At 38.9% G+C, this 14,511-nt stretch overlaps 1 long non-coding RNA gene across 1 annotated transcript; it reads left to right on the top strand.

Annotated features, from left to right (window-relative positions):
- Window positions 1-2,985: 2,985 nt before the first annotated feature.
- On the top strand, window positions 2,986-11,107 carry LOC122346152. Its single transcript, XR_006251102.1, has 2 exons — window positions 2,986-3,127; window positions 10,507-11,107. It is a non-coding gene; the product is annotated as an uncharacterized LOC122346152 (long non-coding RNA).
- The last annotated feature ends 3,404 nt before the right edge of the window (window positions 11,108-14,511 follow it).

Genomic DNA, 14,511 nt, shown 5'->3' with positions numbered 1-14,511 from the left:
ACTTTTATTAGAGATTATGTCTGCCTAGATTTTCATATCTGATGCCTTATGAAGATGACAAATCATTCTCACACCCTCAGGAAGTGACTGTGAAAGAAATGGAGGAACACTGATAGCAACTGTCTGGTGTCGATGCTAATGTCGTGTCCATTCATCTAAGTAGCTGACACCTTTGTTGTGCAATGCATTAACACATTCATGTTAAATCATTAGGCGAATCTTACATTCAAATTTGCTGCTTATCTGTATCAACCTAGCAGCTTTTTTTGTATGAAAACAGCATCAGAATGAGAGCTGATCTAAGTCTGGAGAGGAATTCACTAGTTGCCAGAAGGCTGCTCACAGGTCAGAAATAACAGCTAAACCTGAAGATGGGAAAACCTGTGCATGTGGGAATTAAATATAGAAGTTGGTTCGCCCTGGTTGCATTAATTTACAGAAAAGCATCTTAGTGCTGCGATGGCTTATTTATTTATATATTTATTTTTGGACATGTAACATGGCATACGCTGACCTACCTTTGAGTACAATAGATAAACCTTATAATATAAGGAAGAATATCTCTCTCACACACACACACACACACAGACAAACAATCCACATCACATTTTCACCCTAAAATATTAAAGTTTTGGGGGATCCTGATTCTTCAGAGATCTGCTCTAGAAACATGTCCTTTTGTTATGAACTGATTATAAAACGGCACACGCACCATTAGTACATCAATAAGATTTGTAAAATAAATTTAAAAAAAAATTCTTAAGACAAGGCTTAGCCTAAAACAAGATTAGGTCGTGGTTCAAAGGTCTTTTATAAACATGCAAACATAAAAAAAGCATTACTGGTGTGCATCTTAAGATAAAGCAAAGGCGCTGACATGCTTTAAGTTCAGTCAGTGCAAGCTTCTTTCAGCTGAAACGTCTCAGATTTACAATTAGTCTAGCACTAGCCTCAAGGGTGCCTCTGCGGTCTCTGGGGGTGTTTTGGGGCGACTGGGGTTCGGTGACTGCCCCGCGGTTGAAATCACGACTGCGTTCCCTCCGTGGTCGGGCCCTTAGAATCGTCCTAACCCCCCACCCCGGCCCCGATCAGCCTCGCATATCCGTACTAATTTATTTTTTAATTTCAGATATGCATGTTGTGTTTGTCACAAAACGATAACCTTTTTCTTTTCCTTGAGGTTTGTAGTGAATTTTATTATTATTTTATTTTTGTGAGACTCTCCCATACGAATACGAATCAAAGCACCACAGGATTAACATCCGATACTATCATTGTACCACGCCGCCTCAATGGCTCTTTTGTAAAACGATGTTTATTGCTGGCCACTGGTGAACGCGCTGGGAGTCCGTGAGCACAATACCCGTTCTCTGCAGCTCCCAGCTCCACATTCGCTAATAGCAGCATTGAAATATGTGCTGACTCATGCACAACTACTCATCTCATATTCGCATTCGGCAAATGCCGTGATCGGTCTTAAAAACACCCCAACTTGGGAGTAAGTGCACCTCGGAGATAAGCTTTTCCAATTCACCTTCTCTCAACCGGCCAGGTAAGTTCTCTGGTTCGGGGCTTAGACCGTGATATGAAATAAATCAGGCCTCAAAGCAAGAGGAATAAATTGCATTTTTCAAAACCTTTCCCTTACGGAAACAGATTTACTCTTTTTCTTTCTCTCTGAGCCCCCTTCTTCCGACTCCAAAGAAATAGTGCTCCATGGCGGCATGGCTAATCCTCCTACCAAAACATTGTGAAATTAGAAATTGGCGGGACACAAAGATTCCAGGGTGAACTCGGGAGCCGCTTGAAAGGGCTTGAATGACTAAAGAGGTTGCCGGTGCATTTGACAGGAAACCCGTACCTATTGATCGCGGTGCAAAGTAGATTTCCTACCCTGCATTGTTGGCCTCTAAACATAAAGCGGGGGTATTTTTAGCTCTCGCCGTCCCGGCCAACACAAAGACGAATGTTTTAAAAGCGGGCGTAGGGGAATCCATAAAGGGATCCCTGATTGATTTCTGCATAAAATCTGCAGTGCCGTAGCATTTTATCCAAAGCTCATGCGGTACGAATTAGAAAATGACACGAAGACTGACGCATCTGTTGCATAGACCGAAGCTTGATTTGTAGTGGCTGAAGATATATATTTTAGATCAATGCATGTCTGCTGGTTTTAATCCCATTTATACGCTAGACATCTAGTGGCAACCCAATAAAGTGTCAGATACACTTAAAAAAACAGAAAAGGTACATATAAATACCTAAAATGTACATATTAGTATCTGAATTGTACATATTAGTACATTTTGAAAAGAACTGCACCTGTGACGTTTATTTCTGTGCAAAGTTAAGCATCAGTGAACATCTAAATCTACAATAATAATAATAATATGCTCAACTATTAAATTTCAAAATGCACTACCATTAAAAGGTTTTAAAAGAAGTGTCTTGTGCTTAATAAGCTGCTTTATTTGATACAATTGAAGTAATAAGCAATACTGTGAAATGTTATTACAAAACTCTTTTGATACTTCGTACGACTCATTCCTGCGACGGCAACGCGCTTAAAGATAAGGTGCATTTTCCCTCTGGTCCGTTATAGGAAAATATAGTCAGGGTCTCCCTCATTAACCTTCGAAAGATTGCGCGTCTCACTGGAACAACTTCTGCTCTGATAAATTGTGAAATAAAGTAGTTACCCGACTGCCGGCAGTATACGAATATAGACTTGTTTTATAGCTAACCTTGCTTCAGTTACCTCCCACACACAGTTTTTCCCCCGAAAAACTCAAGCTGAGTTAATGGGGTAATTTAATTACCTTTCCTGTAAACAACAACTTCCTCCACCGACAGCCTCCACTAGATGGCACTGTGATCTTTTCCGAGCTCCCGCTCGGTTCTCCCTCCTCCTCCTCCTTTTTTTTTTTTTTTTTTTTTTTTTTTTTTTTTTTTAATATAAAACAAAGTAATTGCCTGCGGCACAGTTCAGAAAGCTGCAGCTACAACTGACGCAGATCTTTCAGAGGCAGTCAATCATTATTCATCAGAAGAGCGCGCCTGTGCGCGTTACCAGTGCGGTCCTGCGCTTTAAACGCAACCCAATGCCGGCCGAGCGCGCGGGCTACAGGTGAGCCGTCAGTGTCTCCTCAGCACCGTTCATCACGCGAGTCACCCGTTCATAACGGGAAGAAGAACAGTTCCACGGGGTTTGTGATTCTTTTTGCGTTCTCGGCGGTGGCGGCGGAGGGTGGGGGTGGGTAGGTGCTTTTCGGACCGGACCGGAGGGCAGCAACTTTGCTGACTTTGCCGTCGCTCACGTAAACGCGACGCCGTCGGGCTGACAGACACCGGCACTGGGCTAATTAGTGCGGGATTGTCATTGCCGCATGATTCGGAGACAGACGCGGTGATGGAAGGGAAGAGTCTGCGATGGAGAGGGAGGAAATGTGAACGCGAGAGAGATTGGTAGAGCGCGTCCCTGCTTCAGACAGAACGAGAGAGAGAGAGAGAGAGAGAGAGAGAGAGAGAGAGAGAGAGAGAGATAAAAAGATAGCGAGAGACTTGCAAGAGTGTGTAGGAAGGTCGCGGGCGCATGCGCACAAGCACGTACGTCCAGACGGGGGGGTTGCGGAGAGCTTTGCCAACACATCACTCTCTCTTTTAGCATCACCTCCGTGATCTTCCTCCATCTTTTCTAGTTTTTTTTTTTTTGTACTGCAAATCCTGTTTCTCAAAACAAGCCAAACCGACTTCCTCTGCTAGGATTGGGAGTTTTCCGAAAACTAGGTGGGCGGCCATCTGGAAAACATGCACCGTTGGACGAGTGAACTGACCTGTGTTTTGATCAGTGGGTCTCAGCTGGTTTTTGCTTTAGGATCCCAATTTTACACTGGCCATTGCATTGCGACCTAATATGATGTCGGTTTTTTAAAGGGTACAAGACTCATCTAAAACGTAGGATCCATACCATGAATGGCATAGACCCAACAATATGCAGAGCTAATAAGAAGTCTCTTGTGCTACGAAAACTGCATTTATTTAAATCCAGTAACATTGTGAAACGTTAACAACTGAATGTGAAGTATTATTTTAAATACTATTTGTTGTTGTTGTTAACACAAAGTGTAATTTTAATATATTTTAAAATGCGATTCGTGCTTGATGCAAAGCTGAATTTTCAGCATCATTACTCCTCTGTGCCACATAATCCTTCAGAAATCATTCTAATACGTTGATTTTTGACTGTGCAGAATTTTGCATTTAATTGATACAGTAAAATTGCAGTTTCACAATGTTTTTTTTAAATAGATACTGAATTGAAATTGTTTTAAAATTATTTATTATAATTTTATTTATTATATATTTATTATTAATTTATTATAATTATTAATTATTAATATAAGAATGGTAATACCAATAAAATAGATTAAATTTATAAATTACATAATATTTGATCATTGTTTTTAAATTTTAATAACTATTGATCATTTAATAAAATAATTAAAAACAATTTACAATGTAAGACTATGATTATAAATTGTAACCACAATAATATACTGAATAAAAATAATAATACATAATAATATTAGCAATCTGCCATAAGAATTAAAAAATATGATTAATTGTTATATCATCTCATCTTTAAATCATTGCTTAATGTTTTGTAATACAAATCATTCGCAAAGTATTGGTTCAAAAGAAAAAACATTTTTCGTCAACCAAAACTCTGCGATGCGACAGAAAACTTAAACGACAGGTAATTTCTTTAGCTGTTTATTTAGTGCAGCTTGAGAGAAATGGCAAATTCAAAACGATCAATTTCATCGTACTAAATTGTCTGTTACTTTGGAGTCTCAAAAAAAGTCCACTTTTGAAGCAATGCCGCTTCAAACAGCCAAATGTCTGTGATTTTATGAGGAGCCGTCCAAGCAAAAGAAAGGTCAAATACATAGAAAGACACCCACAAGATCAACATAGCAGGGAAGAAAGGAAAACAGCAAATCTGAATTGTAAAGCAACACGCAGAATTGCAGGTTTTAGGGTCTCAGAGCAACTTTACTTGCAAATTTCAGCATATCCAGCTATGTTTGACTTCTAAAATGAACTGGGGAAAAACATACACGCACAGAGGAAGCGAAACATGCCCACAGTCAACATTTCCAACAACAACTTATCCTCAGTATAACCATGCAAGGCATATAAACTGACCAAACTACATTATTAGACTAACCAATCTTTTCTCGAGGGGAACTTGTGACAGAATGAGTCATTCTCTGCGCAACGGACAAGTAATTTCATGATGAGAGAGTTCATAGAACCCATTTAAAGAAAGCCAAAAGGGATGCTAAAATTCATTTTGGAAACAACAAACAGACTATCAAAGATTGAAAGTTACAAAGAAAATTCAATAACCTAGTATAGAAAACTTTTTAAGTTTGGGATGAGAGGTTTGATGGATGTCTATCTCACAACACTCCCTACAGTTCCTACAAATCCCAAATTTTCCATGGTGAGGCTGTCTTCGCCGATTGGTGGATCGTGTTTTGAGATTGCGAGTAGTCTGGTACTTAACATAGTACTTAAGCTTTGTAACGCTAAATCAATTTCGCTAAGAGATGCTGTCATTTCTACTTTGAGAACCCTACTGTTAAGCTCTTCAGGAGACTGGCTCCCCCAAAACATATGCCGGATGTCCTCTAGTAAGTAAGCAGTCATTTACCAGATGCTTTTCATTTTTATTTCGAAACAAACTCACTTTAGCGGCATCACATTAGCAGCGAAAGAAATGGCTCACAGGCTCAAATCATATGAAAGAGTCTCATAGCATGCCAGAAAATGACTCCCGCTTGTGCTTTAGTAAAGAGCTAACACCTATTAGACAAATGAACCAACCTTTCATCTCCTTGTTTGTGTGCATTACTTCACACTCGAGATAAGCGCTCGACCTAAAAGAGTGTTCAATCGAAATGCTGCCCAATGGGGCTCACACTTGTCCAGCAGACCTTTAAGGTTTCTCACTTTGCATAATGATTAGTAAGAAGTGAACTGTTCATTTGTGACCCGAAGATGAAGTGGATGTCAGCGTGGAAATGGTGATGCTTCTGTGCCGTTTTTTTTTTTTGTTACACAGTCATGATTATGATAAACTACCTTGATCAGGTAATCCCAGAAGAAATTTTCATAACTCTGAAGTTGCCGTTCCATAGCTCAGGGTACTTAATGTGTTATTTAAAAACTTTATCTCAGATGTTTCTTCTAGTTTCTTGGGAGAACTGAAAATGAATGCCGGTGACACCATTATGTATATACGGTAAAGACACAAAGCTTTAAAATTAATGCAATAGCAGTTCTGATCATTTGAGCTTGGGTTTACAGTAAATTGAGATCAATTTGTGTCACTGTTGTGATCCTTCTGAAATTCTTATTGGGGCATTTTCCAACACAGGGACACTGGAAAGATGTGCCCGTGGTGACATGTCTGCAAAATTACATTATGTTGTTTCTTTCACATTTTGCTGCACTTTGAAGTAAATTGTCCATAGAGTGGCTTTGAAAGCTTGTTTGGTTACATCTAAAACCATTCATTCGAATTTGCTGTCGAAGTTGATTGTTGTCTATATCGTGGCAGATCGGAAATAAAATGTCTGGTGAGTGGTGCTAAAAGGCTATATTGCATTAAATAATAAAGCAACTACTTACGACCTACGCTAAACCTAACTGACAGTGCTGACAAAAGAAAACATGACAGTGACCTTTTACTGTACCAGGTGTGCTTCCGAGCAAGTTTACTACTTCAGGAAAGCCAGACATATAGAGCTGGCCATATATTCTCAGAAAAGAATATATGGGGCGGTGCTTTTTCAAAATGTACAACCCCAAAGAGTGCGTAGTACTGTTTATATGTTTAATGGTACTTATTAGTACCTTTTGAGAGTGTACAGCCCCAGTGAGAGTTTTTCTGTTTTTGCAACTTAAAAAGTATTTGTTTACAAATGATGAAAGCGTTTTGAGGTCGTAGCATTGTGCAGGTAAACGTGGGTGTGTAACTGCAATGTTTATTTAAACTCAAAACTGGATTGAACTGTGTGTACAGGTGCACTTTTGAAGTTTTAACTGAGCCAATGTTTGCCTTTTTTATTTTGTAGGAGAAAAATCCAAGCAAAAGGCATCATTTAATTCCTGTCTAGGAGAAATAATGGAGATATTATAGATGTCATTTGTAAATTTTACTTCCCCAAACAGTGGGAACCTCGTAGAAACACTGAGATGACCACCATCCATCCAGGGATTCCAATCATTGTTACACACCCCAAAGGCATACACACACACACAAAGAAATGGTGCATTTTTAGACAACACTGACATATCGATCAACACTCGAACGCAATGATACACGTTTGGACCACAACAGCTTGTTTAAAAATTATTGAACCCGCGTTGAAAGGATAATAGGACAAATGCCACATGCTGACCAATTACGGCTTTACAACAACCATCAAACTTCTGGCACCCAGGGGACCAACACCGCTGTCTGTATGAAAAAACGAAAACGTACGAATCAATGGCCGAGTCTTTATTTGCCAAGCTTCTGGAAAAGAGTGAACTGTCTGTCTTTCCTGCTCTTCTGTATGATGGATGTCCAGCATGTTAGAGAATACTTCTAATGAGACCTCTGTGTTAACATGCGGCTCATATTGTCCCGCCGCTCAAGGGGGATTTAAAAAATGTCTGCTTTTTCTTGTGCAGCTAAATGCTCGCCATCCATTTCGCAGTGACAGTGACTGCTGCGTGACGGCTGTGTGTTCTGAAAGCCATCATAGAATCAAGCAAAAACAAAATATGTTGACTATGAATATGCATACATTTGCTTTGATATCAAAAAGTGACAACTATAGATTATTCAAATTCCAATGTACTACTCCGACCCGGATTAAACCAATAAACTAAATGAATATACAGTTGATAAACAGTCCACAAATATGACAAACATTATCCGTTGATGTTCAGACGATTTCCAAGTTTACCAATCACCCAAATCAGAGCCCATATAGGGAGTTTTGATTAACCATTGTGTTGCTACATATGTGTACATGTGTAGTATAATTAAATAAAGCTCATTTAATAAAGGTGTTTACAGACATAGTTCATTGTTAGTCCATGTTAACGAATGCATGAACTATTTGCTAAGCATTAGTAAATAAGGAAAGTTAACATTAACAAAACATTAATATTCTGAACAGTAGAGTTGTTCATTGTTAGTTCATGTTAACTAATGCATTTATCAATGTTAATTAATACAACCTTATTGTAAAGTGTTACCCTTATTTTTTGTGGAATTTTCTTTCAGTATTATTTGCATATATATATATATATATATATATATATATATATATATATATATATATATATATATATATAGACTGCAGTCCAACGTCTGCAAAGTGATCTGTCTCTGTCAAGCCTTGTTATTTCATAATTATCATTACAAATAATTTTCATGCGAGGAAAGCAAATGCCAACATTTGACAGCTCAGTTTGGCTCGTTGTCGCCTCAAAGAAACCCGAATCAAATAATTGCTCTTACTCTTTCCGCTTTTCTGTCATTCTTGGGCCACTTCCTTTTTTCTTTCCCTATCTCGCACGTCAGCGGAGTTACAATTAAAAATGTCATACTGTAACATGAACCCTCAATGTTAGCAAACAGAGTTTTGTTCTTTAAAGGAACAGCACTTCATTAAGCTAGTCTCTTATAAAGCCTCGGTTTTTAGGTTAATTACCGTCCGAAGCTCTGATGCTTCTCTGATTTTTTTCCCCCTTAACTCACCAGAGGAGCTCTTGTGTTTAATTAGGGCTGTGTGGTACGCCAATAAACAATGTATTAGGAGACTAGGAGACAGCAGATAAGTGCCTGAGTCATTACCTAGGGTTCATAAGCTGTCTTGATGTACAGTCGTAATTGCAGCAATGTGGCCCCATTTGCGGCGGGTGATCTCTTTGCGGATCTTAAAGAGTTTATATTGGTTTATTGTTTGTGGTTTAAAGAGTAACCTTCCACTGTCAACTGGTATGCTTTATCAGACATTAGTGGTGACTCATCTTCCACCTGTTTGAATCACCTTCTGTCTGTAGGTGGTTTCAGTGAGCTATGGAAATCCCCCAAAGGTTTCTTTCCATCTGTTTTTAATAGATTTAATGAGATACTAGTCCTGGAAATGTAAAAAAAGGAACACAATGCGAGCGGTTCGTAAATAACCTTAAGTTTAAGACATAGTGAAACGTTTCCCAAATCACTAGTCAAGATCTTTTTTGGGGTTTTAAAACAGTTTTATATGCCGGTTTATACACATTTCATGGGATTTATGTTCTGTGAGCACAAATTCACTTTCAGGGATACCATGATGCTTTTATCTGAGTGCAATTAAGCCATCAGGTGATTTGAATTTAATTGTAATGAATAAATTAGCTTAAAGGAATAGTTCACCCAAAAATGAAAACTGCCCTATATTTTACTCACCCCGAAGTCATCCTAGGTGCATATGACTTTCTTTCTTTCGACTTATGTCATACGTCGTACGTTGAGTCAGAAGTCAGCTGAAGCTGGAACTCGCCACTCAGTCAGTCAGTCAGCTATTTACGTTATAATTTTAAAACTAGAACGATTTTTTGTTATAAAAACACGTCGATCTGCTTCAGAGGATATGTGATCACCCCCTGAAAGGTGTACAGGTTAGTTTTATGTTGCAGTTTTTTTTGTTTGATAATCAGAAAACGTTTATCAGCTGAAAGAGCTACAGTAGCGCCCACCTCCTTTTTCTTCAGGAATTCAGCTAGGATGACTGTGCAAAAGTTATGTCACCTACTCAATATTCATGATATAAGCTGATGAGATTTATAATGTGTCCTCCTCATTTTTCTTCTTCTTTTTTTTTTAGATTTGTTCCCACACCCCTGCATGCAGCACGTCATGAAAAAGAAAAAAAAGTCTTTGTGGCATAGGATCCACTCAGGCAGATGGCCGTTTTAAAACGTCAAATGAAACTGAAATAAGATTGATGTTGTTAATACATTAGGAAAGGCTATTTAAAGTAAATTTCCATATACCGTGGCTCATATATCTTTAAGTAAAGCTTTTACTTTTCTTATGTGCCTTTAACCAAGCCATACTAGCTTTAGGCCCTATTTGAGATTCAGACGGAGTGGATAATTCCAAAATATTTTGGAGGCCATTATTTGCCATTTGTCATTTTTACCTATGTTTGAAGTACCAGTGAAGCTTTTTCACTTTCCTCTCCAGCTGTCAGCTGCATTGAGACAGCTTTTAGCAAGCCAAAGAGAATGTTCTCTGTCAGCCATTGAATACTGCAACCCTCCATATTTAGATTTGCCATTCAAAATGATAGAGGTGTCACATAAAGAGAGGTCTGACTGTGTCAGTGCATTTATAAAAGGTGTCAAACATGCTGGTTTGAATCCAACATTTAAGTGCTTTCCTTTCTCTGCCTTCAGTGCCCGCCAGCTGGAAAAGAAGAAGAAGAAAGGGAGAAATATTAAATGCCATTGCTGCATCTGTCAAAACCATCACAAACAACATCAGCTGTGATGTCCAAGATCATTTTCGTTACTGTGTGACCCGTTGAACGGTCATCTAAAGCCAATAGAAACAAGCCCCTCCCACCGGTTATTCTTAGTGTTTGTTTGTTGTGTTCTCTCTCTCTCCGTGTTTTCGGGGGCCCCACGAGGGGCCACTTTTGAGATGAGAGCGGCTCAAGGAAAAGAAGCAGAAAGGAGAGAAGTATAGAGAGTGATGCTGCCAACCTCTCAACAGGGGGCAATCACTTTACCTGTCAACCCCTCCGCATGTCGTCTTTCATTTTCCGGCTCGAGGGACAAGAGAAAGCGTATAACAGCATTCACAGGCACCCAGATGTTCCATTGGCGAGTATCTGGCACGTCGCTTTCCTGCCTTTTTATTTCCTGTTTCTGAATGATGACTGAGTCGTGTAGGAGTTGACAAAAAAGTAGCAAAAGATTATAAAAAAAAAAGGCAAGCATTTAGCATTTTGCTGTGGCGGCAAATAAAGGATGAATTATTCATTTGAACTGTCAATGATGCTCTTATTCGGCATGCAGAATGAAAACCGTACTAAAAGGAATTGACTTGAACTCTGCGGATTGCTTCGCTAAAAGAAAGGTTCATCCAAATGTCTTTACCGCAATTATAAATGGTTATATGCTAAACTAGTAAGTAAATCTAATTTCAGCTATTTCTCAATCTTACCTGCAAGTTATGGAAATGGATCTACTCAAGGTCAAGCACATAGGTAGCCTAAATCTGAAAAATGTAAATTGCACGACTCAGTGACTAGCATTATGACATGTAGGCCTAGACATTTTTATATTTATGTAGCATATACACAATAATAATCATATTTGGCATGTTTGTGTGCTGCTGTGTGAGTAATAAGCAGAGTGTAAGCATATTGTAGACCTGCCTATAGGTGCATATTGCACGTTAAATACAAAAAAATAAAAAAATAAATAAAATAAATTACTGCAACGTGCACTATAGAACAGATTTAGTTGGTCAATGGCATAGTCTATTTCAGTTGCCCCAAAATATCAATGCACCACCTGACCAGCACACCCATGAGCACACAAATGGGCCCAAATGCATTTGTGGTTTAAACAATGTGGGACAGGATGTGAAAATGATAACTGCGTTGAGCTGGAACTAGCAAATACACTTGCGTTGTGCATGTCAGTAACCAGGCTTTGAAAATGGGTGAGGTCTAGGATGGGGTTAAGAATTGCAACAATCCCTGCAAATACAACTCATTACACACTATGCACTTTAAAAAGAGACAGACAAGTAGATGTTTGTGAAAAATGTTTTCTCTGTTAGCAATAACCTGCCATGGCCTTTTTTGTAGTCAATTTAGGCGCTAGTGATCAGTGTTGCCAGATATTGCTATTAAAACACACACACATATGCATATGTTTACATACATTTATTTACACTAGTAAACATTAATCAACGTCCCAAAACCACAATGCGTTCTTGGGCAGCTTTGATTAACTCTTTGGATCCACTTAAAATTTTGACTACTACTCTACATGACCTTATGGTCTGTTCCTCCCACTAGCATTACTAGTATAGCTATAAATCATGACACCATACCCCATTTTGAGAGCATCAAATCCTGTTAAAAGCAAACTTATTACAACCCGAAATGCTGGGACATTTAATAAAATGAATACTAAAAGCATTTGAGCCAATATTTTATTCACAATAGAACATAGATAACACAAACGGTTAAACTGAGAAATTGTACAATTTTATAAACAAAATGAGCTCATTTCAAATTTAATGCCTGCTACAAATATCAAGCTGCCCATACCATATGCAATTATAATACCATCAGAGATGCTGGCTTTTAAACTGAATGCTAATAACATGCTGGAAGGTCTCCCTCCTTTTTAGCTCGAAAGACATGATGTCTGTGATTTCCAACAAGAGGGTCAAATTTGGATTCATCTGACCACAGAAGACTTTTCCACTTTAAACAGTCTATTTTAAATGAGCCTTGGCCCACAGGACACCACAGTGCTTCTGGACCATGTTCACATTTGGCTTCCTTTTTGCACGATAGAGCTTTAGTTGGCATCTGCAGATGACACGGTGGATTGTGTTTACCGACAACAGTTTCTGGAAGTACTCCTGTGCCCATTTAGTAACGTTAGAATGACAGAATCATGACGATGAGTGATGCAGTGTCGTCTGGGGCCAAAAGACCACTGGCATTCAACAATAGTTTTCGGCCTTGCTCCTTACACACAGAGATTTCTCTAGCTTCTCTGTATCTTTTGTTGATGTTGTGCACTGCAGATCATGAGATTTGCAAAACCTTTGGAACTTATGACCTCAAAACATTCAAAGCATTCTGGCTTTTACTTTTTAAGACTTGTGCGACACATTCGGACATCCCCAAAGACCAAAGGTTGTTTAGGTTGTTTTCCCCAAAACATTTTTTTTCTCCCTGGTGAACTATTCCTTTCTGTCCTTGCTCTGACCTGACAAAGTGGCATGGAATGATATGGATGAGTTTGGTCACAGGCCAGAATGGCAGCAGCGGCTAAATCTACTTCTGAAACATCTGAATCATTCACGGGAGGAATCAGTGAGGGTCCGTGTCTAACATAAGAGCTCCACTGTGAGGGCTTGAGGCGAGATGATGCTTAGGTGACACAAACACAGCAGTTTCTTCCATTGATTCTAAATTACCCGACACTCATAAGTCTTGCTCAACTGCAGCGTTCCACTTGATCTAGCACCACTACAATACTGTTGATTGTGTCGCACTGATGAAACCGCAGCGGCCACTCTAACCCGTAGATCATTTGTCTTCTGAAGAACGATGGATAGAAGGCTCTGTATTGGCCTGGGGGCAAAGTCGAAAGACAAGACCATTACATTTCCAATCCCCATTCTCGAATTAGCCCGCCCATCCTCCATTTTGAATGGGAAGTCTTCCTTTGTTGTCGCCTCCAGTCCGTCTAAATGCCTCCTCCACCCATGCAACATAAACACTGATGCTAAGTTAAGATTTATTGCCGGTAGATATTTAATGGTCGTACGGGTAAAGGCTCTCATCCTGTTAATCTAGTTCACCATGCAGTGATAAAATTGATGCAGCACACGAGCGCAACCGAATCCAGACGGTTTGCTATTTGTCTATTCATTGCATCGTGACAGAAGACATTTAAAGTTCAGATAATCGTCAGTTTAGGGATAGTTCATATAAAGATTAGAATTTGGTCATTTATTCACCTTTATGTTGTTGCAAACCTCTTCTTTCTTCTGTGGAAAAAGAAATTTTTTCGTTTGTCTTTCTGTCAATGGGGTTCAGGGTGGCTTGGACCCAAGATTTCCTTAAAATATCCGGTTTGGACCAACATGAGGGAAATTAAATGATGGTAAATTATTTATACATTTCAAAAGTTGATCAAATTAATGAATAAGCAAGCAAATAAATAAATGAATAAATTTGCATCGGTGATGCAAAATAGCCCAAGTCATGTCAAAATGTAAAAAAAAAAAGAAAGAAAGTAAAAGTTGTAAAGAGGAAAATTTGCTAACAAGCTCGCACAAAAACATGCTTTTGGTTTTCCAAACTTTCTGAGGTACCCAGAGATTAAACTATGACATTGATTAAACTGAATGATGCCAGACAACTTTCTCTTGACAACACAGAAGCCAAGAAAAACTAATTAGCAAGAACATAAATGATAGCCTGCCTCTGAATCCCCCTCTACACTGAGGACAATCGATGAAAAGAACGGCGGTGGTCCAGACGCAGATTATGAAGAACAAAACACTTATTTTGATGTTGCTCAGGGTGTTATTTTTCTTCATTTGTCAACAAAGTCTTCTCCCTTCAATTCCCCAGCAATTCTCTCTCCATAATAATACAGACAGATATGTGGTTATATGAGTCGTTGTTATAATCACTG

Source organism: Puntigrus tetrazona, chromosome 1 (genome assembly GCF_018831695.1).
Source record: "Puntigrus tetrazona isolate hp1 chromosome 1, ASM1883169v1, whole genome shotgun sequence".
In the NCBI taxonomy this organism is placed as follows: domain Eukaryota; kingdom Metazoa; phylum Chordata; class Actinopteri; order Cypriniformes; family Cyprinidae; genus Puntigrus; species Puntigrus tetrazona.
The sequence above is the reverse complement of the archived record's forward strand: the minus strand, read 5'-3'. Positions and strand labels throughout refer to the sequence as shown.